This window comes from Ailuropoda melanoleuca, chromosome 3 (genome assembly GCF_002007445.2).
Source record: "Ailuropoda melanoleuca isolate Jingjing chromosome 3, ASM200744v2, whole genome shotgun sequence".
NCBI classification, from domain to species: domain Eukaryota; kingdom Metazoa; phylum Chordata; class Mammalia; order Carnivora; family Ursidae; genus Ailuropoda; species Ailuropoda melanoleuca.
Genome location: NC_048220.1, coordinates 13,551,270 through 13,566,568, shown reverse-complemented (window position 1 = coordinate 13,566,568; position 15,299 = coordinate 13,551,270). Strand labels below are relative to the sequence as shown.

At 45.4% G+C, this 15,299-nt stretch overlaps 1 protein-coding gene across 2 annotated transcripts in view; it reads right to left on the bottom strand.

Moving 5' to 3' along the window:
• The window catches only part of SNX24 (sorting nexin 24), a 150,198-nt gene that overhangs the window by 120,512 nt on the left and 14,387 nt on the right, over positions 1-15,299 (bottom strand). The gene's annotated exons all lie outside the window — the stretch shown is intronic.

Sequence of the window (15,299 nt, the reverse complement as noted above, 5' to 3'; positions counted from 1 at the left end):
AAAGAGAATGGGTGATGTGGAAGAGAAATCAGAATCCAGCCAGAAAGATAATGACATCAAAGTATGAAAGAGTAACAGAAGGACATGAAGGAGAGATTGAGAAGCCCCTGTGGACATCTAAAAGTCGTTCTGACTGCAAAAAAAAAGTTCCAGAATTCAATGAAGACATAAGTGCTCAGAATGAAAAAAGTGCAAAGAATAAGAAGAATACATAAAAATGAATTTTGTTTTGGACATACTGTGGTGAAAACGCTGAGCGGCAAAGGAGAAAGTCTCACAAGCCATTAGAGAGAAAATCAGATCTATAGCCAAATAACAATTAGGCCGATTGCAGACTTTATCAGCAACAAAAGATACAGAAGATAACCAAGAAATAGATCCAAGGTGCAGAAAAAATAGGACAGTTACCTTAGATTTGTGACTGGAGCTAAACTGTCATCCAAGAGTATGAGCAAAATTATTTGATTATTTTATTAATGTGTACCATCCAGAGATAAAATTAAATGAACTATACTTCACAGCAAATAAAATGTAAACCCAGAGGGAAAAACTGGGATGCAGGGAAAAAGGGTGAATACAGATATTGATAAAATGTTTGTTAAAATTCTTTTGTTTAAAAACTGGAACAAAAGGGTGCCTGGGTGGCTCAGTAGGTTAAGTCTGTGTCTTTGGCTCAGGTCATGATCCCAGGATCCTGGGGTCTAGTCCCACATTGGGCTCTCTGCTCGGTGGGGAGTTGGCTTCTCCATCTCCTTCTGCTCCTCCCCCTGCTTGTACACTCTCTCTCTCTCTTTTTCTCTCTCTCTCTCTCAAATATGTGAAAAAATAATTATAAAAAAATTTTTTTAATTGCAACAAAATTTCTAGATTCCCCCCGATATAAAGGGAAATGGGATGGGGGGGTACAGGTGTAAAGGTATGCTAAAGTTCTTGCTTTGCTCAGGAGAAAAATGAGTTTTTTTTTTTTTAACATTTATTTATTTCAGAGAGAGAAAGAGCGTGCATGGGGTTAGGGGCAAAGGGAAAGCGAGAATCTTCAGGCAGACACCCCGCTGAGTGCAGAGCCCAATGCAGACTCCATCCCAGGACGCCCAGATCACGACCTGGGCCGAAATCAACCAACTGAGCCACCCAGGCATCCCAAGAATGAGGAATTTTAAATGTTATTGGAAATATATAAGACAAAGGATAAACATTAAACTGCTAATACTAAACATCCTCAAATCTGTAGCTTGCAAAAAGTCTGGGAGGTACGTGTAACGGAGAGAAAAAACTCCATCTGATAGGAGACAGGAAAGGATAGAGAGAGGCAGGAATGAAGCTTAATGATCAGAAAACACAAATTAAAAAGATGGAAATGTATTAGTAATCAAAGTAAAGGGACAACTCAACACTGATTTTCTTCCACAAAGGTGTCTGCAAATTAATTACTAAAAAGTCATGCCTTCCCCATGTCAATAATCAATTAACTATCCTTAGTCTACTCTAAATCATGTCTAAGCTCTCCACCACGAAGCTCCAGATGTCCTCGCACTCTTCCTCACCTGCAAACACTCTCCTGACACTTTGGAGATCTAGCCCTGCTCGGAGCCTCCCTTCCGCTCTCTGGCACACACCATACCCAGTTCTATTTCAGCACCTTTGCTCTTACTTTGCCCAAACCCAGAGTCCTCCAAACCCTCCGTCCTTAAACCCCTGGATTCCTTAACTGCCGGCTCATGCATGAAAGGGCACAAAGTTGAGGAGGACCTGCTTGTACAGGGTTAAGTTGGTGGGCTGAGTGAGTAGAGGCTGTGGGCTCCCCCTCTGCCCTGAATTCCTGGAAATGACATTAGAGATAGATTTTAAAATGATGAATCCATATCCATGGTAGAAAACAAGAACAGGTACTCTCAAGAGACCAAAATCTGTCACAGATAATAGCATTACAAAGAAGTGAAAGAGAAAACCATGATTCTCAGAGCATACACAAAACAGGATGATATTAGATGGGGAGAGGTGGCAAGGGACTCAAAGGTCAGAGGCAGAAGACCATGCAACAGAAAGGGCCTGGGGCAGTGGACACCTTGGGCCAGGCTGTGAGCAACAGGTGTCTGCCCCAGTTGGCACACAGAAAATAACCTTGCGGAAGGGAAGGCAGGGAACAGTCAGGAAGACAGTGACACCCAAGCAAAATGGGGAGCCCCCACAATACAGTGAGTGGGCTGGTTACTGGCATAGCCCCATCCAGCCCTGCAAATCAGCATCTTTTTCTTTTATCCTCACAAAGGGAGACACTCCCGCTATTCAAAGCCAGCCCTTTACTTGTGATTTTTAAAAACTGAACTCTTTGACCTATTCACTTCTAAACTGTTTATACTACTCCCATCTCAAATGCTTCTGAAATGGCCAATGGGGTTGTAAGATGTGGGCCCACCTGCTACAACTGTCAGCAGCAGAAGTGTTGGAACAGAAGTATCTCGCTCTCTGCAGTGGATGCATTTTTCTGAGAACCTGGGGATAAATCTTGAGCTCTCCATTCAGAGAGGCTCTGTCCCTTCCACTCTTGGCTCCTGATAACCAGCAGCTCCCAACTCCTTGATAGCTGCTCTTCAATCTCATACCTCCCCTCCACCCTTCAGTCAGAACCTTCCTTTTAATCCTCACCTGACACACGTTCCAGTCTCTACTGCTTATTCTCTGTTACTGAAGTTTAAGGTGAGTCAAGTGCCATTGGGGCTATAATTACTGAATACAGACTTGACTGAGAGAAATGAACTGTGTGACATAGGTTTTGTCAGATAAAGAAACAACTGAGGGTAATTCAATAGAGCAATAAGTAGAGAGACGATCCATAATTCATTCCACACCAACTTATTCCTATAGGAACCCAAGGAAAAGTTAGAAAATGTGTTTCCTATCTAACACGTCCAAACTCTAATTTCATAAGTTAAAATGGACATTTATATATTCAGCTGAATAAATCAAGTAGTGTTCATTAACACTCTCCCACTAAATCAGCTTCTTCTACAGAACCAATGACATGGCCACAGAAAATATTTATCAATCCGTCCAAGCAAAGTTCCAGCGTAGGAATCAATGATGTGACATTCCTGAGTAATACATTTCTGACAGTTCTGAAAGATCCTGGATGCATTAACACTTTAATGCAATGCATAAACATTAATAGAAATTCACAGAGTAATGGCAGAAGCTAACCATCGCTAAAGCAACCAATTAATCACCTAAGTGTAAAATCGGAAAAGAAAAAAATGTAATATTCAGGAAGATATGCCACTTGTTCATTTTAAGACACTTCAGGAGACTTAACCAGATACTAACCAATGAGCAAATACAGAAAGGTGCTATTGCATTAATGACAGTGCTTACCAAATACGGAAACCCTTACACATACAGAAATACAACTCAGTGAACAGCTTTATCTTTGACAGTAAGGTCATTTGGACCTGCGATTTGGACTAACTTTCTAACCTTCCTGGGGTCACAGATTTGCAAATCTGGGGTCTCTGTGGAAACATACCTTCATGCAAGATTTTCCAGGCAATTTCAAGACGAGGAACCTGTGCTGAAGAAGAGTTACCTCCGACCTTTGATAACGCGGATGAGCTGGTTGGTTCTTACCGAACAGACCCAAGTAGCTGAGCTGATTCCTCCTCTCAGCCTGCACGCTCCCAGGCTCTGTACTCCATTTCTCCTGGTCCTGTTCCCCTTGCCCCTGATCTGCAACATCTATTCCTACTCCCCATCCCACTCTCTCAGCCCTGCTTTTCCAGGTCCTGGCCCACCCCCGTTTCTCCATAGATATTCTCCCACTTCCAGTTCCTTAAGTGAGCTATGGAAGTAAATTCTATTTTGAGTGGCTAACAAACTGAATTTTTATGTTGTTATTCTTAATTTTAAAAGTTGGTGAGCTGAAAATTTTACATTTACAGACAGAGATTAAGAGATTTATCATGAGAGGGGCGCCTGGGTGGCTCAGTCGGTGAAGCATCTGCCTTCGGCTCAGGTCATGATCCCAGGGTCCTGGGATGAGCCACACCTCGGGTTCCCTGCTCAGTGGGGAGGAGTCTGCTTCTCTCTCTCCTCCCTGCTCATGAACTCTCTCGCTTAAATGAATAAAATCTTTTTAAAAAGAGAGAGGTTTATGATGACAGAAAAAAACAGAGAGGAAAGAAGGGAAAAGGGTGTTTCTCAAGGAAAAAAAAAAGTTGTGTTAAATCTGGCTGTTAATTTTTGTCTCTGTATTTTTCCCCCGAAGTCAATACTAGGAAAAAGTGCCTGTGACAATCAGGTTTCGGGAACACACTGAGCACCCACAGTGGGACCAGAACACAGCACACACGGACAAGGGCAGGAGTTTCTTCCACACTGAGCCAGGGCCAGGAGGCCAGGGGAGGGCTCTAGAACCAGGACCCGCCGCTGCTGACATGGTCCTGAGCCCAAGCTCCAGGAGCTGACAGGTGCACTTTATACCCGTCTCCAGGTAGCCAGCACTGTCCACGCTCTACTACATACTCTGGATCATGATGGGATGATGCCGTGGGACGAAGGCTAACAAGAGAAGTGATTATGTGTGGATGGCCATCGAATGTAGCCACACGCAGCTAGAGCTCGTCTACAAAATTCACCATCCCTGTAGCGTGGAACCTGTCTGCAGGTGAATTACTTCACAAGTAGACAACTTTTCATGCTCTTATGGTGAAATACTGGGAGGTACCACTACATTTCTTGCCTGTACTGTATGCTTTCCCCATGTCAAATACTGTATGAATAGGGAGAGTTGGGCACCTGGTTGGCTCAGTCGGTTAAGTGTCTGCCTTCGGCTCAGGTCACGATCCCAGAGTCCTGGGATCGAGTCACACATCAGGCTCCCTGCTCCACAGGGAGCCTGCTTCTCCCTCTGCCCCTCTCCCCTGCTTGTGCTCTGTCTCTCATGGTCTCTCCTATGCTCTCTCTCTCAAATAAATAAATCTTAAAAAAAAAAAAATAGAGGTATAGGGAGAGATCTTTCCATCTCTGTGTAGTCACAGTTTAATCATCAGAAGAACTGTTAAGATGTAGTTACGCAATCCCCACTCTGATGAGAACCGAAAGTTGACAGAAGTGACCCAAAGTCAAACACAACTAAGTCAGAAAGACGGGCTTTAACCACAGACCTTTCAGACTCCAAAGCCTGAGCTTCTCATCTTCTCACACTTGAATGCACCTGCCCTGGGGACCATGTGAGAACGCAGATTCTAGGATGTCTGGCCTAGGGCCCGTGAGCCTGCGTTCCAACAAGCTCCCAACATGGCTTGCTCGTCCGTGGACCCCGTCTTGAAGAACAAGGGGCTCAATAAACCATTACGTGCGACAGTTTCCCCACGCCCCCCTGTGACTTCTAGAAGCTGAGCCTGGTGCCAGCAATCCAGTCCTAAGGAGGTAACTGCTTCAGAGACAGAAACATGCAGTATGTAGACACAGCTACTAACTGGGCGGGGAATGCACTTGTTTTTATTCCGAACGCACCACCCTATCACCTCAAACCAGTTTTTAATGAAATAAAATGAATCTCCACTTTTTCTGCACACACCCCTGTTGTCTTAGGTCAGCGGGGTCTCTCCCACGTCCCAGGCCCAAGCCAGATGTATCCTGTGTTTCTACAAGGAGACCATCAGAATCTATTAAAATTACTGGACACTGATAGCAGCCGGGACATGACAAATCACAGGCCAAGAGTCAGATACCGGAGAATGTGTTTCGGGGCTTAGGGGGCAGGCCCATTTGCAACCAAATGATATTGTGTGAGGCTGGCATGCTCCGCACAAGACAAAGTGATGCAATTCCAGGGCTGTCTGCGGGCCAGGGGAGATCTCTCTGATGCCGGCTGCGGTTCGTTTACGGAATTGTGCAGCGTTCCCAGATCGGAATCACTCGGGGCTTGAAAGGGCTTCACTTGACAAGCTACAAATAATGACACTCTCCTCTTCCCATTGTACTCTATTATTTTGCCCCCCTTATCTCCAGGAGTTGAGCTTTTGGGAACAAGGAAGGTCGGCGTCTATGTTGACCACAACACAACACAACATTGTTCTTTTCTGATATGATAAATAAAACAAGGCCCTGCAGACTAAACATCTTTATCAGGCCCATTTTCCACTATTTTACAGGCAAAAGTCAACTTTGGGCTGCACTGGAAGGCTGGCGCTGGACACATGCAGGCAGGCAGGTTCTGGCCTCCTCACTTACGGACGTGCTCCAGATCCATGGTTATTGCAAAAGCTCATTTGAAAAATAGGACATTGACTGACAGATAAAGGGCACGTGGGCAGTGGCTCTGTAGGTTTCTACAGCAATTCCCTTGCTCCCTTCCCCCTCGTCCCCAACTCCATTCAGCCAGCCTCTTCAATCAGATATTCTCAATGAAAACGTTTTTCCAACCTGGGATGCCATGAGAACCAAGCCGCCTTGTGTCCGTGGCGTGCTTCTCTGAAACCCCTGAGTCTCAGATTCAAGAGTGCTGCTCCATTTGTGAAGGACTTTAAAGATCACCCACCCTAAGGCAGCTCCTAAGAATAACATGTTGATCGTTGCTCCATATATTTTAATTTACTAGATGTGAAAGTTCATGTTCTCATATTTTTGCAAAGCAAAGTCCAAGATTAAAGGAGGCAGTTTTTTGTTTAAAATCCAACCTCAGGGGTGCCTGGGTGGCTCAGGTGGTTAAGCATCTGCCTTCAGCTCAGGTCATGATCCTGGGGTCCTGGGGTCCTGGGATCAAGCCCCCGCATCAAGCTCCCTGGTCCATGGGGAGTCTGCTTCTCCTTCTCCCTCTGCCCCTCCCCCTGCTTGTGCGCTCGTTCTCTATCTCTGTCAAATACATGAATGGAATCTTAAAAAAAAATGTGTGTCATATAAAAAAATAAATGGCTAACTAAATTTAAAAATAAAATAAAATAAAATCCGAACTCAAATCACACTTCATAAAGTTACAGTCCCCAGAAAAGGTGTTTTTTTTTTTAATCTATAATCATGATGAGCATGGACTCAAATAAAATAATCTAAAGATCTTCTGAAATATATTTGTTAAGTCTTAACAGGTCAGCCCTCCACATTTAATTCTTTTTTTTTTTTAAGATTTTATTTATTTATTTGATAGAGAGACAGCCAGCGAGAGAGGGAACACAGGCAGAGGGAGTGGGAGAGGAAGAAGCAGGCTCATAGCGGAGGAGCCTGATGTGGGGCTCGATCCCAGGACTCTGGGATCACGCCTTGAGCCGAAGGCAGACGGTTAACGACTGCGCCACCCAGGTGCCCCTCCACATTTAATTCTTGCAACAACCCTGACGCAAGTACAGAATTTCCAATAATAAAGTGTTATTATTATCCTCATTTTAGAGACCAGGAAACTGAAGCACAGAAAGGTCCCTAAAGCGCTCAGTGACTCATAGCTGGAAAACGGTGGTGCTGGGAATTGAGCCCCCTCCAAAACCCCTCCCAGGTCCACAGCCCCAACTACTTGAGTACAGGTCAACCACAGGCACAGTAAACCTCATCTGAGCTGAAACCAAGAGCCTCGAGTGTACTCAGGCTGACTGTATAAATCACAGTGAGATTAAATGCTCAACAATAACGGGATGCCCAGCTGGCTCAGTTGATGAAACAGGCAACTCTTGAGCTCAGGGTTTTAAGTTCGAGCCCCATGTTGGGTGTAGACATTATTTCAAAATAAAATCTTCAAAAAAAAAAAAAATTCTCACCAGAAGCTAAAACTTGAGATTTCAGCTCCCCAGACTGGATAGCTTTATTCCAGCTTCACTATGGGTTTTGCTGTGAGCTGGACCCCTCCTTGTCCCTAAATCTGTCCTGTCCAATATGGCGGCACTGGCCAGATGTTGCCATTGGGCATCTGCAGTGTGCCTGGTCCCAAGAGAGGTGTTCTGGTAAGTGTAAAAAACATGCTACACTTAAGGAATTACTACAAAAAATAATGTAAAATAGCTCATCAGTAATTTTTATACTGCTGACATGCTGAAACCACATTTGGAATTTATTGGGCTAAAAGAAATAAATCACTACAGTTCATTTCACCTGTTTCTTTTTACTTTTTAAAATATGTCTACCAGAGGGCACCTGGGTGGCTCAGTCGTTAAGCGTCTGCCTTTGGTTCAGGTCATGGTCCCAGGGTCCTGGGATCGAGTTCCGCATACGGCTCCCTGCTCAGCCAGAGTTGTCCTCTCCCTCTGCCCCTCCCTCTGGCTCATGCTCTGTCTCACTCTTGCTCTCTCTCAAATAAATAAATAAATAAATAAATAAAATCTTTAAAAAAAACCCCACGTCTACCAGAAAACCTAAAATTCTCATGTGTCTCACACTGCATTTCTACTGGACAATGCCGCTCTAAACTCACCCCTGAAACCAAACTTTACGTGGGCTGAATCCTCAACACCATCTGTACCGGGACAGGAAAAGCACCTCCAAGAACCCCCGTTGCCTCCTCAGCCTCGTTCCCACTTACTTCCTCTCCTTTCTCCTTTCTCACACCCCCGCCTCTTCTTCATAAACTTGAAACACTCGCCGTCTGCATTCTCAGTGAGAAACAGCCTTTACCTTACCCTGATTCCCTCCCTGCTGCGCCTCCAAGGTCCCCCATCACGCCCACAGGTTCCTTCTCCACCTCGTTCCAATGCTCTGCCCTCTCGAGAACCCCCTGACCACACAGGGCTCTCAGCTACCCTGTGCGTCCATGCACTGAACATCATGCATTTGGAAGACACACCAATTTCCCCACCCCGTTCTTCCATCCCTGGCCCAGAGGAGGATGTTCTCTCATTATCTGGGAATTCTTGCTCCAGGCAGACGTGGCTCACGGCAGCTGTGCTGGCCTGGGACCCTCCCTGCTCAGCCCTGCTTCTGCTATGTGCTCTCTCCGCCCCTGCCATTCCCGTCTGCTCAGCCCTGCTTCTGCTATGTGCTCTCTCCACCCCTGCCATTCCCGTCTGCTCAGCCCTCCCTGCTTCTGCTATGTGCTCTCTCCGCCCCTGCCATTCCCGTCTAGAAGCAGACTCAGGACGGACGAGCTTCAAGCATGGCCAAGGGGCTCTCGAGGAGAATCACCGCTCATTGGTTTATAGGCTTGAAGACAAGGAAGTAAGAAGAAAGGTCTTGGGCAAAAGTGAAAATTGCAGCACTGCCTGGAGGAAGTAAGAGAAAGCAGAACTGGTTCTGGAAGGGAAAATACAAGCTAATTGAGGGCGGGGGCAGTGGGAGAGGCTTCTGGCCATAAGGGGACGTGAGCAGCCTGGACCTCTAGGAACCGAGGGAAGGGGGAGCAGTTCAGGTGTGTCGGGGGGAGGTGAAGAGGTAAGGAGAGATGAGACGGAGGTCACTAAATTTTATTTTTTATTTATCATTTTATTGTATTTTTAAAGATTCTATTTACTTATCAGAGAGAGAGCACGAGTGAGAGAAAGAGAGCACGAGCAGGGGGAGCAGCAGGCAGAGGGAGAAGCAGGCTCCCCGCTGAACAAGGAGCCCGATGCGGACTTGATCCCAAGACCCTGGGATCATGACCTGAGCAGAATGAAGACGTTTAACCGACTGAGCCACCCAGGCTTCCGGATCCTTTTCTTTTAGCTGCGAATTCCAGTTTCCAGAGACCACTGGCATTCTCTTCAGAATCCTTCACATCCTTACTGCGCCACTGGCCCAGCCCAGACCTCCATCCTGGTCATCTGCCCCTTCCCCCAGCCTAGCCTAGGCCACAGCAACAGTCCCGGGGGGACGCCAACTAACCCCCTTTGGAAACAGTCTGTACACCAAGCTAAGTGTCATCAGCCTGACGGCCTCACTTCCATCTGGCTTGGCTGTTCAGAAACATGCTATGCAGCCCTGTTTATTTCTGCCTAAAGTGAAAAGATTTCAGAGTTTCTGATCCTATCCTTACCTGATGCCAGGGATGGACATTCTCTCCTCTGCACCTCTCCCTCCAAAGCCATGCAGACATTTCTCTGACTAGAATGTGCCCTCCTCTCCCCGCTCCTTACCAAAAGTGGAAAGGATTCTGACATCTTCCCCCCTGGTCGATGCCTATCCTCCAGGAGCACAAAGAACAGAAACAATCACCCACGGGGCCCTCTGCATGTGGCTCTGCCCCATGTGTCCAACAGACATTCATCCTTTACCCACAACCGCATTCTGCACACAGGACACTGCTCTCTTCCCAGCTCCCATCAGATAATATGCACTTACATCATCCTACTGGGAAGGTGGAGGGGGTGGTGCTCCTTCATCCAAGCCCTATCCTTCCCAGCTGCTTCTCTAAATCCTGCTTAGTCTTCAGAATGTGGCTTAAGCATGATTTCTTGAAGGTACTTTACTCCTCTCATCTCATTCTCAAAATCTCCATTCAATGCAATTTACTATTTTGTATTTGTTACCAAAAAGCAGTCATGACTGCCTCGTAAACACCATGTCATGTGGTGCCAGTACGTAACTGTGAAGTCTTTGAAGGGCTAGGGTCAGGCCTTACAGTCATCAGTATATAGGTGGCTGGCACTCAGCAGGCACTCAGATATTTGATCAGATACCTAATCTACTAATCTGCATTGTTAATTATCCTTCTCTATAACAGATAAAAGCTTTGCTTCCACTGTATGTTGAGACTAAGAGCATAGAGGTTACAGGGCACTGATCATTCATAATTCCCAATCCATCTCTTACAGAACTCTTCCTTAAATTTCACTAGCATACAATGTCACAAATACATTAGTTAAGGAAATGATTAGTTCAGATATGTTATGCTTTCAAAGACTAGTATGTTATGCTTTCAAAGACTAGTATTTCTTCACTTTTATAAGCTGATGCTGTTATCAATGGCCAACAAAAATGAATATATCTATAACATAAAGCAAATGTTGCTTCAAAAAAAAAAACAACAAAACTTTCCAAACCTAAAAACAAAACAAAACCCCAAAAAACCCCTGTAAAATAAATATACATTTTCAGGGGTATCCGGGTGGCTCAGTTGGTTAAGTGTCTGACTCTCCTGATCTCAGCTCAGATATTAATCTCAGGGTCGTGGGTTCAAGCCCTGCACTGGGCTCCACCCTGGGCATGGAGCCTACTTAAAAAGAGGAGGAGGAGGAGGAGGGGGCGGGGGAGGAGAAGGTGGTGAAAGTACTGTAGTCAGCTTAAGAACTCAGCGTCTACCCACACTCATTTAATAACAGTCTGTACATCACCTGAAGAAACCAGTGGAACGGTTTATAACGGCTTCAATACAAAATGGTAGACAGGAAGTTCAGGAGGCCAGTTCACGTTCCACAGGGCTCCATCATACAAGGTGCTCTTGAACAGACCCAGGGCAGCCAAAGGAAGCAAAAACTGGGCAAATCAAACAAGAGAAGTGCTAAAGTCCATTTCAACATAAAATCCTTTTTGGCCATTATTATTTAATGAGCCAGTTCTTGGCATTTTGGTTCTATATCCATTTGTTAGTGTGAAAATGTTTCCTATATTTTAATTCTACACATTACTGGAGATTTAAGTTGCGGAACACTTCCTCAAATTACCAAAACCCACTGTACCATGGATCATCCTTAGTACTGAGTTTCTAAGGTCCTCTCTAGTGCTTAATGGCAATCCTGGAAAACTCTCTGATTGCCTAAGTTAAGTCCCAATGAACCAGGTGCATGTTTCAACTCTGACCCCCAAATCTGTTCCTGGCCTACCTGGGAACCCCTTCCATTAGGCACTGGCACGACCCTCCCCTCAGAACCACTTGGGCACCAGCAACGCCAGAGCCCTCGGGATCCGGATGGTTCCGGTGGGATCCTGGTCTCTGGGGCTGCTGACTCTTCAGTCCACAGTCACTGTGCTCGTCACGAGAATCTCAGCAGGCTGCATTACAGTCTCCAGAGCACACAGTCTACCATGGGCAATCCACCTGGCAGGCTCAACAGCTCCCTCCTATGCAGTGTAAACCCATGCGACTGCGGGCCCAGAGTGGGTGGCAGGGAGCAGAAGAGCAGAGATGCCCAGGTCAAACACAGAGCTGACGGCACAGAAAGTGAAATAAGCAATCTCGTGCCCTGCTTGCGGTAAAGAGAACCCACCATTCTCCCCCTGCATCCCAGGTCTGGGATAGTAACAGCAACTACCTTCCAGTCCATGCCTTGCCCTGCGCGAGGAGCTTGTCATTCATTATCAGCATTCCTTTTTCTACCCCTATGGCTCGCCATGTTAGCACTCCCCCCTCCCACCAACAAGAAGAAGGAAGCATGAGAAGGTGAGGCAAGGTGAGAAGCCAGGTCAAGCGCAGGCACCTTCTGCTCTGCAGTGCTCCCCCTTGACGGCATAAGCCTCAAGCAAGAGATGGCAAAAATACAAAGAGAAGACTGCTTTAGAAGTGGATCTTTGCCTGGGCAATCCAAAAGAGGTACATACTTTTTCCCCCATAAAAATGAAGTTCTTAATATAGAACTCTCTGGTCTTCTCAGTAACTTTCCATGTCACTGTTTTTCTCATCTGTTACAACTCTATCATTAATTGGTTTTGATAGGGCGTGTCTACTAGACACAAGAAAGAGTTCTAGACAGTTTATGGATAAAATCAACATGGGCCATGGGACACCTGGGTGGCTCAGTCGGTGAAGCATCTGCCCTGGGCTCAGGTCATGATCTCAGGGTCCTGGAATCCAGCCCCACCTGGGGCTCCCTGCTCAGTGGGGAGTCTGCTTCTCCCTCTCTGCCCTCCCCCCCACCAAATAAGTAAAATCTTAAAAAAAAAAAAAAAAAAAAGTTCTACTTCCTGCTCAGAGCAAAGCGCCAAGAATGGATTTGGGTAGGGACTGGCCTCACATCCACCACAAAGCTAGCGCCATACACTCAAACACTACAAACAGAAGTTTGTAAAAGACTTCATATTTGAAGAATATAGAAAAACAACTCAAAGTTTTACCTGAGACATCTAAAGCAAAGAAGAGTGGCTGGAATGTCACCAATGGGTTCTATGATCGAGAAATAGCGGTTTTCAACAATTGGTCGTTTCACCACATAATCAACGTTTTTCATGTGTTCTTACCGGTGAGGTGACTGACTGGGACACTTTAGGTGTCATTCCCTAATGTGAAAGTACTGCAAGGATCTTTTGATATCACTTTGTAAAAAGAATTCATTTAAAGCAGGGAATTAAATGTGCAATCACTCAAAACTGAGAAAGAAAGAAAAAATTTTCCTATTAGATGAAAGGACGGTAAAATACACCATGACATATTAATTTTACCGGCAAAAACTTAGTTATGAATACTAGAAGTAACAACAGCTGCCCACGTGGCAACTTCCTACCATGTGCCTGGAACAGGGGAGGCTTGAGAGAAAAATGAGGTAAGCATTTTAGGGAAATAAGAACTCAGGGAGGTTTATGACTTGCACAAGTCCCCTCACTAGTGAGTAGCAAATGCAGAATGCAGAATGCAGAACCGGGTATGGCTGGCCCCAAAGCTTAGTAATGACCCTCTTTAGAAGTTCCTTAACTCCGTTGAGGTCAGAGAAGTTTAAGGGGACATGGCTGGTTCAGTCAGTGGAGCATGTGACTCTTGATCTCAGGGTTATGGGTTTGAGCCCCACATTGGGTACAGAGATTACTTAAAAAAAAATCTTGGAAAAAAAAAAAAGAAAAAAAGAAAAGCTTCAGTTCATTTAGCTGATGACTCCAAGGACTCAAGAGCAGCTCACGGTTCAGGTCCTATGTCCTAGGGCCACTTCAGCTGAATCAGAATGTGAACCCGTCCTTTAAAGCTTTAAAACAAAACTGACTTTCTCCTTCATGCTAACTATGCACTCTGTAGGGTATCTTTTTCAAAACGGGGCAAGTCACCTACTCTGTAATTTGCACTCCGTAATTTGCAGGCTGGGCTACAAAGTAAAATCAACTAGAGAACTTTCAAACTATACCAGAGCTGAAGTCCCCAATTACATGAGAATCTCTGGGCAGAGAGCCTGAAAATCTGTATATTTAATCACTCCCAAGAACCAATGACCCACCCTATTAAGATGTACTGGGGCAAGTAATGCGCCTTAATGATCTGCACAACCACCTTGGGGACATTTTTAGGGCAGGGCGCTATTTCTCGTTGCTCATTAGAATCATCCAGGGACGCTTTAAAAAAATTCTCATGCTCAATCCATACCCAAGGCCCATCAGACTCCCCAAGGGTGGGACCCAGACACTGGCAGTTTGTAAAGAGCCCCAGCGTGAGCACGTCTGCACGGGCTGGGCATCATAGCCTTGGTAGCCCGTTCGCACCAGAAGCCACGCCCTCATTTGGATGGAGTTCCCACGTCCCATCCACCCGGGGCGCGGCCGTCCACCAACTGCATCGTCAAGTTGACAGCCTGTTTTCTCCAACTCCCTGCCTCCTCTCTTGACGTCAGGCTAACACCCAGAAGCCTTTCCATTCTTCAATCACTCCTTCGGTGCATGCCCACTTGAGAGAAATGCTACATGACTCTCTCTCTCTCTCTGTCATTCAGAAGCATTCCTACTACTGAATGACTCATCCCCTGCACACATGCAACATTTGTCATTCTCCCACCACTTTCAATTTTCTAAGGTCCACTTTCTTGTCTCTCTTATTGGTATTTTCCACACCATTACTGCTTTTCCCCTTCTGTACAAGCTGGGGTTAATGCTGTTCTGGATATAAGAAACCTAGGGACAAGGCTCCAGGCTAAGGAACCACACTGTGGCTGAAACCGATATCCCAAGACAGATGCCATTCACTGCAGGCAGGCTGAGGGGATGTCCCTTCTGGCTTCAGAGGGGGGCTCTTTTTACATGAAAAAGTTCAGAGGGATGCAAAGTTTTAAAGGAGAGGAGCTTTGTGCTGCCTTTTGATTACACACAGCTTCTCTGGAAGCAAAGCTCAGAAGGTTATCCTGAATTCCCAAAGCACACTTTTTGATTAACTACAAAGATCTTCATGATTAAAACAAAAACAAAAACAAAAAAGAAAAGAAACCTTTGTGCATTTCGGTTCTAAACTTTTTAACTAGGTAAACCTTCCTGCATGGGTCATACATAAAATAAATTTTACACTGATAGCAAAATGCTTTTTATCCAATAATATTAATGTGCAAAAGAAGCAGCATCCATTGTGAAGATACTCTCTCAAAGGGCAAATGAGGTGTTGATTAAAGCTTGCCTAAAACATATACTACTTTGGACTACTAATGAGTGGCTGACAAAATTAATTCACATCTTCACCCTGCAAACCATCCTCCTTCCATATATACATGACAATATCAGTGAAAAAGTTC